Below are 14,522 nucleotides of genomic sequence, written 5' to 3' on the forward strand. Positions count from 1 at the left end.
TTTAAAAACACAGATAATAATATCAAAGAATAAAAATTAACATTTCTTAAAACAACAAAATACGGTATAACCTCACAAAAAACTTTACTTCGGACGTTTAGTATTTTAGTCAGAGCTTTTATAAGTACCTTTTATAAAGAAAGCAGCATTTCGATCCAAATCAACTAATTAAAAATGTAAGTTAAACAAAGGCGTCTAACGAACTCAACCATCTGCTAAGGCCGAGGCGTCAAAACACACAATAGACAAAAAGCTGTGAAGTATAACACAAAAACCCCCCTCAGGTCCTGACCTGGGGGGTTTCTCTTGCTTCACGAAATACGAAGATTCGGGCTTCGGGGAGCCGCTGCGCTAACCACCACTCTATTTCAAATATTCTTCGTAAGTTACTGTCGAAGGTTGGCTATGATTATTCCCATTTGGTCCGAGAAAGATACACCTCGGAACAGCTCTAAGTAGTTTTTGCACCATTCGGCGAGGATCTGTAGCTTTATTCCTTTCCCAGAATATGACATTACACACATCGATTCCATGAAGGCCTCCAAACTCTTCAAATTATTTAAGCAGGAGTAGTCCCCCTGGTCGATGGAAAAGAAATACAGGTAAGGTGCGGCAGTGACCGACTTATGAGCACTTGCTAATTTCACTTTCTTCGATAACTAACTGAAACGAATCTCTGTTTATTGATCTGCATGAGGCGTATTATACAGGGTGAGTCTTTTATACGTACACATCCGGAAGTATGTCACAGAGCTTTTCATTCTGAACAACTTTTGTTATGATGACCTTGGGATATTCCCGAAAAAAAATATCTGCTCCTCATACACAGTGTCACGTTAACAACCAATTTTTGTATGGGGAAGGATTTTTTTTTCTTTATATCCCAAGGTTATTATTACAAAAGTTGTTCAGAATGAAGAGCTCAGTAACATACTTTCGGATGTGAACCTACGAAAGAATCGCCCTGTATAGACGATGTATTGATTGATCGGACTTCTTGTAAGTGTTTAACGGAAGTTTTTAAGTGACGGACTAATGGGAAATTGGAAGACTGGAATTTAGATAACTAATAATTAATGATAACTATATCAGTCTAGAAATCACTTAATACGCTAAAAATATATCAAAGCAATTGAAGTATCCAAAACGTTTAGCTGGTACTGGCGATAATATCTTATACTGAGAAGGAACTTCAACCTCTTTTTATTACAGGAATAGGCGTGATTTCCAGAAGTTTACACCTGAAATTTTCTTCGGGTTTCCAGCATATTTCCTTGGTGTTTTCAGAAAATTTTGAATATTTCACAGTTTCTTTAAATTTCTATTTTGAAAAGTAAACAGGGTCAATGTTTAATGAGCATATAGTAACGCCCTTTCGATTAAGTAATATAATGTGTGAATGAAAACTACTTCAGATTCCACTTCAACCATTTCCCGTATTGGGGGGGTTGACGAAAAACTAAACGTTTCGGAGCGCTGCCGCTGCTGCGCGAGCCACGACTCTATCTTGTTGAATTAAACGTGCGGATAAGGCCCGGGTCTCCTATTTACGCCGTAGGTCGCGTCCAGCGTCACGCCGTAGGCCGCGTCACGATGCTCACTATAGAAATGTACTGATGCGGTCTCCGTCACACGCCGACGTTGGCGCGTAGACATAATGAGCATTGTGACGCGGCCTACGGCGTGACGCTGGACGCGATCTACGGCGTAAATAGGAGACCCAGGCCTTACACGACAGCTCTGTTTCGTCCCTTTTCTTCAGTATAGAGTAACCCCCGGGGGCGGGCCGGCGCCGTGCTGCGAACAACAATATCTTCGCGAAAATTATTTAAACCCGGATTCACTTTCGCTCTCGGCAAATGTCGACCGGTGATCCGCCGCGCTGATACATTGAAAGAATGCTGTGAGAAATTGAGCGGTTACGTTGCAAAGTGTTGGCAGAGCCATCAGCGGGGAAGACCTTCTATTAACTACGACTTTGACGTAACCAGAGCGATGCGGTTGCTGATTGGTCGCAGGGATTTGCATAATGACCACTTAAACAGAGGGTAGAAGATTGATATATCTCCATATCCGCTATACCTTACCATTGTCGTAGGTATACACAAGAATGGCGGCTAAATAGAAAATGAAATTTCGGCTAAACTGTAGGTAAATATTGAGCACGCCTTCAGGTCGATTTTTGCTACAATTCCAACCCATAAAGGAAACATAAGTCGGTAATCAGATATCGATTTAAATACAGAAACCGCCGTTCAAACTATGTCAAGAATTTATAATCTACTTCAACTCAACAAACTCATACAAGTGCCACAAGATTACCTTGCGATGCTCACGCACGTTTGACCCAAGGTGACAGTGAATAAAATGATTTAATTATTTTAAACGATAAGTGAACGCAGACGTTTCCTTTAGCGGCGAAAGCGCATAACTCATACACTTTCCCGGCGTTCGACGTCTTCTGGGTTCGCGTGTCGGCTCCACACCTGTTTCGGAACTGGGTGACGTCCTTTCATATTTGAGACGTGATACAGATCCGTCTCTTGCGTGAAACGAGTAACGTTATATCATTTAAAAGTGGAGTCTTAACCACAATAAAATCAGCAAGCTGAAGTGGCAGTGCCCGATAACCGTTGGAGTATCTACTGACTACTCGTCAATTTCGCGTCCTTAGACAGATCTATCTATAAATAAAGTAGATGACCGTGCGTTGGTTTCTTAAGCGCGCTTTCGCAGAAGACGCATACGCATATATACTTCAGGGTGCATTGTTGGTTGCTGATGATCATTATTGCCGTGATAAAGTCCTAAGTAACTCAATTAGCAATGCAAATCTCATCTCCAATTAACCACATCCGATGACACAAGTCTCAAAAATGCAGTCATGCAATTAAACGCTCTAGCACCAAGATTTCCTCACGACACTTTATCAATTATCGCCTGTCACATGTTTCTCGGAACTACCTGTGAGTAATAGAACGAGCGTAATGAACATGTTTGATGGTTGTCACACTCACATCGGCGCCTGCGCAGCGAACAGGCAGAAATATTATCATGATCGGATTTCGAGACGTACTGTTTAATTGAGTTACGTATCCCAGTTTATATTCCGTTTTTGGATGAACATATAACTTTTGAAATGAAAGACTGATGCACAAATTACATACAGAGTAGGCAGGGTTTTATTGGTTGGTCTGACCAAATGTCATATGGATGTCTTTATTATTGATACGATCACATACTACATGTATATACTCAAAACCTTCGGAAGAACAGAATTTGGTAAGAAAAATACGACTAATATAACTCTATACCTGTCTGATGTATGTATATATGTATAGGGCCTTGGCTGCAGCAGTTCAAAGTAACTATACCTATGTATTTTATTGTATGTCGTTGTATGCGAAACTTACCTGAAACAAATGAAATAGCACATTAATAACATAGAAAGTAGAAACAACACCTGTAGGTCGAAAAGAAAGCATTGAAAATCATATACTTGTTCTATATTTTGGCATTGACTGAGTTCAAGTATCGGGGTCATTTATTTTGCGTGTCAATTTCTCCGACGCATCACTGACTCCATTGTAGTCCAATCAGAGAATTTACCCCACAATTTGAATAGATTGCCAAGCATTCAAGCGTCAAAACAAAACATGATGTAGATTTTATCGAACATTTTACCACGGTACAAAGTTGAGTCAAACTAACTGGATCTGACAGAAACAGGTAAAGTAACAAAAAATCATCGCGAAAAAATTTAACCACAGCAAAAATTATATATGAAATAGAACCAAACACGTGTTAAAAACAATGGAACTCTTGAACATAACCAGAAAAACCACAGAGAATGTAGGTACTAAATTCAATGGGATCCACGTAACTGTTAATTAAGTGACAAATATTTAAAAGTAACCTATTTAAAACCAAAACAATGCACACATAAAGTGGCAAAAGAAACAGTTATAACACAACACGAAGACTGAACTAACAGACTTATTCTGGCCAAAATACTTAGCTAAAGGGCCGAAGACGTAAGAAATAATAACATTGAAAAGGGTCGACGAGTATATTTTCGGAATAAGTCGGCAGGTTGAAGCTCACACTTGTCAATCACCTGTCACTAGATGGCGACGGTGCCGAAACGGCGCCGGCGCAGACAGCTGTTCGAAGTTTGAATGGGGAACGATTTCCAAGGCTTCGTAAAAAATGCCATACGTCTTTGATGAATGGGAGGACGTTAGGGTTTTAAATTTAAATAGACTTGCATACAATAGATCATTCGTAAATTTTGAAAACCTGATTTTACTTGTGACCTAGAGGGAGCAGAATACATAATAAGTTTATTGTCTTGTCTTATAAGTCGAAACGAAAACAAAAAGCATTTTTAAAAACGTTGCTCTTTGCTAACGGCACAAATAATCTGATAATATAAAATCAGCACAAAAACACAGCGCCCACCACGCCCCGAGGAGCTGTGAGATAATCATAAAGATTCAATAAAACCACTTCATAATTAATACCTTCCGCCATTCAATAATGATCGTGAAGCGCATCAACCGTTGGCAACACAATCGATTCTCAAGCCGTGGTTGAGAAGGCTCAAAGAAATCCAAGTAACAGTCATTGATGCGCGGGCGCAGCACACTCGTCCACTTATTACCGCATCACGGTAACGGGACACACACGAGGTAGGTACCTTGTTCTCCATTCATGACAAGATCAGCAAACCTCGTGATGGATGGGAAGAATTACCACTACTTTTACCCCCGACTGAGGCGAAGCGAAATGGAGGGTTATGTGGTTTACCGGTATGCATTGGATAGATCACAAATAAATGAAAAATCTGGGTTCTTATAAATGCGCCTTGAAAAATATGTTACACACTACAATAGTTTTTTTTACTTCATTCTATAAATCTGATGAAGAGGAGAAAAGACAAAATTCTCGTACGAAATTCATCAATAATAATATATCTAGATTCTAATTAATTTGTTGATATGTAATAGTTTCGAAAGTAATAGAACATGTATATTAAAATACCTCTAAAAACCAATTATCGCAGATATTTCAGACATAAAACATTTACTGGTTAAATAATATTACAGGATTTAATTATAGATAAACTGTATGGTATACGAGTAGTATAGTATTTCTAGTATTTAAGTACTCACTTCTTTATAATTTTGACATGTAAGTATGAAGCAGTACAAATTATCTATTTTTTTAAACCACTCGTACTTAAGGTAGGCAAAAACTTTAAATAGAAAGTATTTATTTAAGACCACACATGAAGTCAACTTTCGTATAAAAATCAATATGAACCAAATTTACATATTGGTACGTGCCGAATAATAATCTTATCTAAAATCAATAAGTCCATTTATGAATATTATTGTTTGATGCTTACCGAATGTGAATATTTCAACAGAATGAATATTGAAGTCCATCTGAATTAAATTGAAATATTAATGAGTACTTTAATGCTCTGCCTACCCAAAGCCAAGAAGGTCTCTGAAGGGGTGTTTGTGTGAAGTGAATTAATATTGTTAATAAATCTGCTAAAACCCTGCAAGAAAACTAACTATGAGCACGTAGTTTTTTTATAAACAACAGTTAGAGCCGGCGGCGAAACGCCATTAAATAACATAATCAAAACACAATAGTTTTTACTGCCATCAAAGATAATTTCACCTTAACACAAGAAGTAGGAGTGATAAATCACATTAATAAGGTATCATTATAACTCCTTAGTTTTCCTTCGACTCCCAAGCTTTCCCTTTAGCCACTCAAGAAATAATAAGATGAATAACGTAGATACATTATTCCATGCTCAGATTTATTAGCAACACTAAGTAAACGTACTAAGTACTAAACTATTAATTCATAAATTAGGCATAAATACACCTTTTCCTTTTCATTTCATAAATCGTAATATTAAGTAAACAAGCTAACGATCTAATAATTGCATGCCCATATTAATGTTCCGACAGGAAATTTCACGATCATCATAGAGATTGGCCAATTTGTATCATTTAGCCATAAATACACTGATGGCATCAATCAATTTCAACACCTTTATTGCCACCAATACCGAATAATTTCACTTTCGGACCATTTAATCGTTCTTATTAGGTCGTTAAACGTTTATCCGATCGTGTGCTGGATACTAGCAACATCTCCGTTTTTATTTTGAAGTTGTTATCATTGGAAGATTTAGATGTACTTTTATTTATTTATTTATTTTTGAAAGGAAAACTTACAGCTAAAGTTTATGGAAAGATGCTGAAAGTATGTAGTTGAAAGCCAATTACAAGTTTTCACTTATTAACAAAGGAATATTACAAAAATAATCCTAAATGTAGCAGTAGCTAAACACATTGCTATACACAAAACAAAATAACTACTCACAGTGTATTTATGTTATTAACTTAAATGAAAAATATGTATTTTTATATGAAACATGAGCCAAATAAACGTCAAAACATCCATAGTCATAAAAAAATTCGCATAATTTATACAAGGCTGCACAGAGAAATCCTTTAGCCACATCACAATATTCAAATCAGCGTCCAACGTCCGCACTGTCCCCAGCCCACACTATCAACACACCGCTGCAACATGCAAGAAAGGCAGAACACACTAAACATTCAATTATCTTACCCAATAAGGCATAATACTGTCTAATTAGAGATTTCACACGCTCTCCGTGCCACGCAGGTATAACCGGTGTAAACTGTTCGTACAGAGGCAAGTTGCTGGCAACTAGTCGATCTTGACAGTGTGACATCACTGACACACTTACCCGGCCCTCATATGGCGACGCCGCCTTTTCTTCACATTATGGAGAAAGAAACCTCCGCAAAAGAATCATAGGTAATAGCTTGGGCAAAGATAGCGTACTAAATAAGGGAGAAGATGCATCTAATGAGAATAACATAGCAGAAAAAGCAGATAAATTACTACTTGTTAAGAAAGATATTCTTTTAAATAATATGGCCGGGAATATTTCTTAGCATGTCATTGTAATTGTAAATGACGTTAACGATGAAGTAGATCACACGGAACATTAGTAACGAATTACAAAAGAATGAGGTTCACATCTTTGTCAACCGGCGACATGCTAAATTGTAGTTTTGATGAATAGACTACACTTATTTATTAGCAGATACTGGCTGTTGTTGTGGACTGTTTATTGCGGTGATAATAAAAGTAAATCCAAATATTTTCCATTTATCATTAAATATAGCGGAAGTTTTTTTTTAAGTGTCATATCTTTTGGTGGTGCTCCTTGGGAGCCTGGATGCTATCCTATGCCAGGAAAAAGGATTATTGGTTTATGTGGATGATACGGTAGTGTATTTGGTGATATTACATATCACTCAATATCATATGAAGTTAATATTATCTGCTTATAGCTTTCACACTAATGCATCTCATTACAAACTAGCCATATAAATTGACACAAAACTTGTGGGCTGTAAATTAAAAGCTTAAAGATCAATATAATTTAAACATCAAACATCCTGCTTTTCAATCTGTACATAAACTAATATTGCACTATTTTTCCGGCTCACGGTTAGTAGATGCATGTAAGTACTAAATGCAGGTACTTAATTCATGCTAAGGAACAGCGTTATAGGAAAATTTAGACTTTTTGCACCTTAATGACGCATTACATTTTAATTAAGATAATCTTTGATCTGATATTACGATCAGAACATGAAATATCACCGTTCACGCCAGATTTGTCACACTCGGCTAAATCCTCATTATAACCCGGAAAATTGTAAAGCAGATCCCAGCAAACCTGTTACCGCGTTTCAACAAGACTTTAAATTCGTCTATGTTCACTTTAATTACAACTTGTGTAAGAGTCGGCATAAACTTACATTTCCCCTCGGGGATCCAGTATATTCTATTATGCAATGGTAGAGGATCATAAATATTTTCCGTGGTCAAACATTTGCTTCGTAATCTTTAGGGACGCTGCAATTAGGGGCAATAATTCATCTACATCGGATAAGGGCATTTAGTAACACCGGATAGGTACTTTTTAATTTATCATTTTACCACTAGTCAAGCACTAGTGTTGGTTATCGACACACTAAGACGAAGAATATTCATAATTCTGATACAATTTAGATTTATTTGAAAATCACGATAATCTTTCCTCCTCGCAATATTAGGAAATACAGTGAGCATTATTATCATCAGCTCGCAAGCGGCTACTGCTTGACATAGGCTTATAGTAACATCATTATAAAAGAAACACCAAGAATCACAAAATCAAAAAGAAAAGCAAGTAATATAGTCATTACAGAAGATGGCAGCGTTAACGTGGTCACGACAGCCGGCGCAGACTAATTGTTGGGAAACCAAGTAATTACGGACACCGAACTAAAATTACACCCAGACAATGCTGCCGAGCGTTCCACCACATGCACCATGGAAGAAAGTGAACCCAACATGGATATAGATGACCTTTTACCGTTTACCACTGACCTATCTGCCGTCTCGGAAACTCTAAACAATCTTTGGAATATAACTAACAAAGTTTGCAGCAATTTTATTAAGAAAATCCAATAATTGACCGTTTTACTGGCACACTTAGAGAAATTTTAATATCCGTTGGCAATAATGAGCGGGCAAAAGGAATGTTTATTTTATTTCTCGTAAAGTTACTAGTTATAAACGTGTTTAATTGATTGTTAGGAACAAGTTAGTAGAATACCATAGTTATTAGCTACTTGTGCATTTGCACTTTGAATTCAAATTGCATTTGATAGTGTGATTGAAAACAGAGTAGTAGGCTTCGTAGAAAGTAATTAAATTACCCTCCAATAACATGGTAATTAAAACCTAATCTCCATTCGAGTAGAAACGAGATAAACCTACGATTTATATAAAGCAAAGAGAATCGATAAACACAGGGATAGATGTTTAATGCATTCAGATAGCAGCTAATGTGGTAAAAAATAGGTAATCGAATATGAAGTTCATTGAAATAGTTTTTATAATTATAACCGAAGCTTATGAATAGTAAAGTAAGCAATTTCTGTCTCTTTAAGGGTGAATTCGTCCAAACATCACGTTACACGAGAATAACTATACCGGGATTAAAATTATACGCGAGTAAATATCTAGGATAAGTACATTTGCATTCTACCAAGTTATACCATGATTAAATTGAATGAACGAGGAACGAAACTGTAATGCAACTAAAATAAAAATAGCTGCGTTTCAAAGCATGCAATAGAAATGACATGCCAACTTAGTTTGAATGGATTATAAAAGTATGAAATTGTTTATGTTTTAAAATTTTATTCGCTGTTGTTATTCTGAGACTTTGCCTTTTAACGTACTTTTGTTTATGTTTTGACAGATGTGTTTATATGTCATTATGACGGTTTTCTAATCAGCTGATGTGCTGCCGCCATTACAAAATTACTCTCGGATAAGCTCGTTACACGGTCAATTTTGGCGGTATAACATTTTATTCTTGGGATAAGCTAGTTATCTTGGTTTCAGGTTTGGTAGAATGCAAAATCTGCTTACTCGCGAGTAACTGGTACTTTACTCGTGAGTAAAAAGTTACTCGACGTTGGCCGAATCCGCCCTAAGTCCATCTATTTATCCAAACAGACTGATAAGATATAAAAAAAAGTTTTTCTAAGTTGTACAAATAATGTCATACAATATAATACTTGTACATACAATAGTTGTACAAATAATATGTCATCTATCTATTATCAAAACCATGTAACACAACACACAACCACGATACCATCTATCATCATGTAACGAAGACGGTAATTGCAAAAACTGCACAGTATGATGATGGAGTGAGGTAAAATTGAAATTTGACAGATAAATAATTTGGATTGCCCTTTCTTAATGTACATAGATAACACTTAATAGTCATCGAGGCACTTTCGCAACGAATCACGCAGTCATGCGAATAACTAATGCGATGATGGCCGGACAGACATCCGTCATAGCTTGTTACATAGTAGCTCTATGTACCATACACAAACAGTATAGAGTAATTAGAGAGATAGAAACAAGAAAACTGTTTTGTTTTGACATAGTAACAGCAACATCACCAACAATAAGATCAATAGAATACACAATACACGAACTCACAAATAATCATTATCATTTAACTTAAACAAATACACTTTACAATTTAAACTATGGTTATCAGACGATATCGAAAAAAGAGATTAATGATAAACAATTGCACAACTAGAACGATGTAAAATGACGTGAATTTTAATGAAATTTAATTTCAGATTAATATCTTATCTACTACATGGTTAAGTACTCTGCGACTTAGCGAATGCTGAAGACATGCCAGTTAAGAATTAAACATGAGTTAACAGAACCAGTGCAACGAACGGAACGTAAATGATATAATTAATGCCTTTTCCTCTCGTTGCAATGTTTGACTTTGATCCCTAATTATGAAACTTGTAACTCCTCATTGGAGTCTACTTTCTTAGGTTTTTTAAATATTTGATTCAGAAAGTAACTGTGTCTGTCTGTCTGTCTGCCTGTTACTCTTTCAAGCCAAACCTACTGAACGGATTTGAATGAAATTTGGTATACATATGGTCTAGACCCTGAGAAAGAACATAGGCTACTTTTTATCCCGGAATTCCCACGGGAAAACATTTTAAAGCGAAGCGAAGCTCACGGGAACAGCTAGTCGCCTATAAGACGAATTAGCAAGTATTAGTAAGGTAAAAGGTGGATGACATGCGCGCGCGCAACGGAAGTAGGCAGAATTGAATGAGCTTTTGGCCAAACTCGTCGCACATCCCATCATTTACATCGCTGACGCGGAGGAGAGCGGACGTGCGTGCCCCGACTCACAGGAAGTGTAGGGCGGTGAAATGGCAATAAATATAACCTTACAGGGACATCACTCGACTCTTGGTAGGCGATGATGTAGCCGAAGCTTAAGGAAAGACTACATATATACACGTACATAAACGTATACTCGTAGATACATAATTATAGAAAATTCTTATTAAATAGGCAGTTTTATAAAATGTTAAACCTACAACCTAATTAAAAAACTATTAACCGAGAACGTCCAGTAATTATAATTTAAGACGTTCACAAGAACGAAGAAATCAGGTTTTTTACTTATTATTACGAAGTTTAAACTAGATCGTAGATAAATTTCAATGTCACTGTATGTATTAAAAGAACAACAGTAACTACCTATATTAAATTTTATTCATACAATATCTACAATGTTAAGAATTTAAGATATAAGAAAAAATATACGAACTTAAAAAAAATGAGGATACAGCAGGCACGACTTTACGACACGTGGAGTTCAAATTTTGATACAATTTTACATATAAGCTAGATCGATTTGAAAAAGTGACAAAAAACTTACTACTTACAAAAGCGAAGTAAAGAATGGTAACCAAGACATAAAGGGAAATTTAATCATATTAGGGAACACGCACCGAGGAAATACTCCGGATATTGCAGGGCGTGCCCCCTCAAAGCAAAAACTGTAAATGGAAACAATTTGGGGAAACAAGCCCTTTACGGCATTTAATGTTTTGACCTATCTGTACAATATATCTAAATCTATATGGCTAACTGAATACACCTATTTTTTATAGCAAAAAATTATATCCACGTGTGTGGTCACGACAACTTTATTAGGGTATTAGTTTCCTCTATAAAAGCCTGTTCTTGAGCTATGTATATGAATAGTTATAAAAAGTAAAGACATAAAATTTTGCAACGCAGTTTGAATTTTAAACAATTACTCACCTATAGCAGTACCATATTATTCACGAGCGAATAACTACGTCAAGGTACATTATTGTTTGGATTTCAAACAACGTCTTATGCATTGACTTCTTTAACAAGTTTTTCAACTTGATCCACTGACTTCGTTGTCTGATTAATTTAAATGTGCTTCTTGCGTGATTATCTACTGTTTCCGCTTTAAAGAAAATTAAGACGTTGTCATTTTGTTACATCACAGTTTTACTCAATACAGTATAAGCACAATTAATGTTGAAATCAATTAGTAGTAGATACTTAAAAACTTATTTAGGTAGTAAAAACATTTGACAGATAAGTTTCATTCCTAATTGATAAATGCAAATTAACAGGTCTTGTTTTATCCAGTGTTTTTATTATAACTGTCAATGAACATACAAAAAAGTAATTTCATAAAATCAATGAACAAACTAAAATAGAATCTGAAATCATGAAGCAGAAGGAAGAAACGTAAACAATGATAGATAACATTGAATCATTGAATCAAGCTCTAAAACAATTCACACCGGCCGAGGCCGTCCCGTGCAGCAATTCTCCGATGATGAGTTGGCCAGTAATTCGATATCGATTCCGATACAAACGCGATCGTGACCGAAGCTTCAATTGAAGAAATTTTCCTAATAGATCCGACACCGACCGCCCCACAATCTGTGATTTATTCTTAAACCTGGGAGCCAGAGTCATTGGGTACAATACGATTGCATGCTTTAAAGTATGTAAAGCAATTATCTAGGTAGACATAATTAGTTGGATGTTCTTATCAAGAAGAAATCTTACGGCAATTTTAATTACGTTTGCTGTTTAGAGGTTCTCGCGTGAGGGAAATATAATGTAGAGCCAAAAGGGCATAGACGCATCAAGAAACATACAATCCATGGCGATATCATCATGAATAGGTAAGGAAAATATTTGGTTTTAAAAGGAGAACATAACAATGCTCGTGACAAAAGGGCAGAGCGCAAATTACTGCGCAGGATGTTTATGGCACAGAAATTCAATCTGTGCCTAGGTCAACCTCTCTAGGGCAAAGTGAATTTAACCCCGATGTTAGTAACGCCGGAGAAACAAACCGCCTTTCTTGTAAGTTCAAAGGTTCAACTGTTGTTTTGTAGCTAGAAATTTCATCGGCAAGTGTTGTTCCTGAAATGGTCATTGCATTTACAAACAAAGTGATATTATTTGAAGTACGAAGACCTATTCCTGATCGCTGCTGATGTTGGTGAAATTACCGAAATAAGTTTGTTTTTATTTTAATGTTGTAAGAATAAATATAAGTATGTATGTTATAATACTTTTAAGAATTTGTAATAAAAGGAAATAATAGCACGTTCTTCCGTTGGGAGTTACACAGAAATACGGAAAAGCAATTACCTATTACGACAGAATTACAAACATTCTTAATTATTGCTGTTAAAACAAAGAAAGCATGGGTGAGTTTAATTCCTATTTGAAATCTCTAAGATATAATTAAATCTGAAATTAGTATTAAAATCAAAAGTGAATGTGAAGTTTTATCCGCAGCAAATTTTTGCGTACAATGGCGATCGCGCTGTTTCTTCGCGGCATTTCGCAATTAACAAATAGCTCGACCTACTATCATGCTTATTGAATATGTCGAATCATCTTTATTATTATTAATTAATTCTAAATTTGGCATAAGCTTTTACTACGCACTGTCTGATGTACCACATTTTGTCTCTACAATATTCGCGTACCAGTTTTACAGCTTTGCCATTTTTGTAGTTGCCGCTTTCTCAATGTCAATGAAAAGAACTATGAGCAAACGGGTTTAGCGACTCATGTACGGATCAAGAACGCGGAATCTGAGGTTAGGTATGAATTACTTAACATTAATTACTTTGGAACGCATGGTTTCGAGGCTTCTTCACATGGTCAAAGTGTTTGCTTGTATGATAAAAACATCGGACTGTATTCATCAGATCCACTCGCTTTAGCAAGCTATGTAAAAGCAGTTTCCTAAGCATAAACTCACCATAAATCAGACTATGCATAGGGGGAAAAGCCATTTCAATACCCCATAGTCACATGCATTCGATCACAATGCACTTTTTGTCTCGTAACCGGTGAAACGTATCCGCAAGTCAGCAAGTCACTGATGGTACAGAACAAAACTTCACACTTTTCACAGAATTGATTCCATTTCACTGATACAGTAAAAATACTGCAGTTTCACACCTACGAAAGCTTACACACGGCACTTCACAGTTATCTACTAAGATATTTTACTGAACGTAACGAAATTATGTAGCAATGCACTGTCCACTGCAAAAATAGACCCGGCAGTCGCAAATGTTCGCAGTTCAAAAGCGACAGTTGCGGCGACTTTACCGGTCGAAAACGTTCCAAATTTGTATCGACGAATCGTGTTGTCGGAAGAGGAGCGCGGGAGTGACGCACGCGGGTTGGCTGCGCGGGCAGCGTGAGCCGACTGAGGCGCCGGTAGTCGGCACACGCAACCACGCGACGCGAAGCCTAGTGGACTTCAAACTTTTACCCAACCAAGTAAAAACGTCCGCTTCTCACTCAACACCGCAACACCTCACACGATATCCACATTGGAAGGGTAACACTCCAAGTTGCAAATAAGCTGCAACTCTACATACATGGACATGGCAAGGCGTTCAACAAAATGACATTCACATGTATGCTTGCAGCGATTACGCATTGGCGTCGACTGATATGGA

The 14,522-nt window shown here is 36.6% G+C and overlaps 1 protein-coding gene across 3 annotated transcripts in view; it reads right to left on the reverse strand.

The window, feature by feature from the left end:
• The window catches only part of LOC105382631, a 265,130-nt gene that overhangs the window by 185,229 nt on the left and 65,379 nt on the right, over window positions 1-14,522 (reverse strand). The window contains exon 1 of one of the 3 annotated variants that reach the window (XM_048622016.1): window positions 13,811-14,269. The exons of the other annotated variants lie outside the window; for them this stretch is intronic. The gene's annotated coding sequence lies outside the window, so the exon portion shown is untranslated. Of the gene's footprint in view, window positions 1-13,810; window positions 14,270-14,522 lie in introns of those variants that run through there. 3 annotated transcript variants of the gene reach the window in all.

Source organism: Plutella xylostella, chromosome 7 (assembly GCF_932276165.1).
Source record: "Plutella xylostella chromosome 7, ilPluXylo3.1, whole genome shotgun sequence".
NCBI lineage: Eukaryota > Metazoa > Arthropoda > Insecta > Lepidoptera > Plutellidae > Plutella > Plutella xylostella.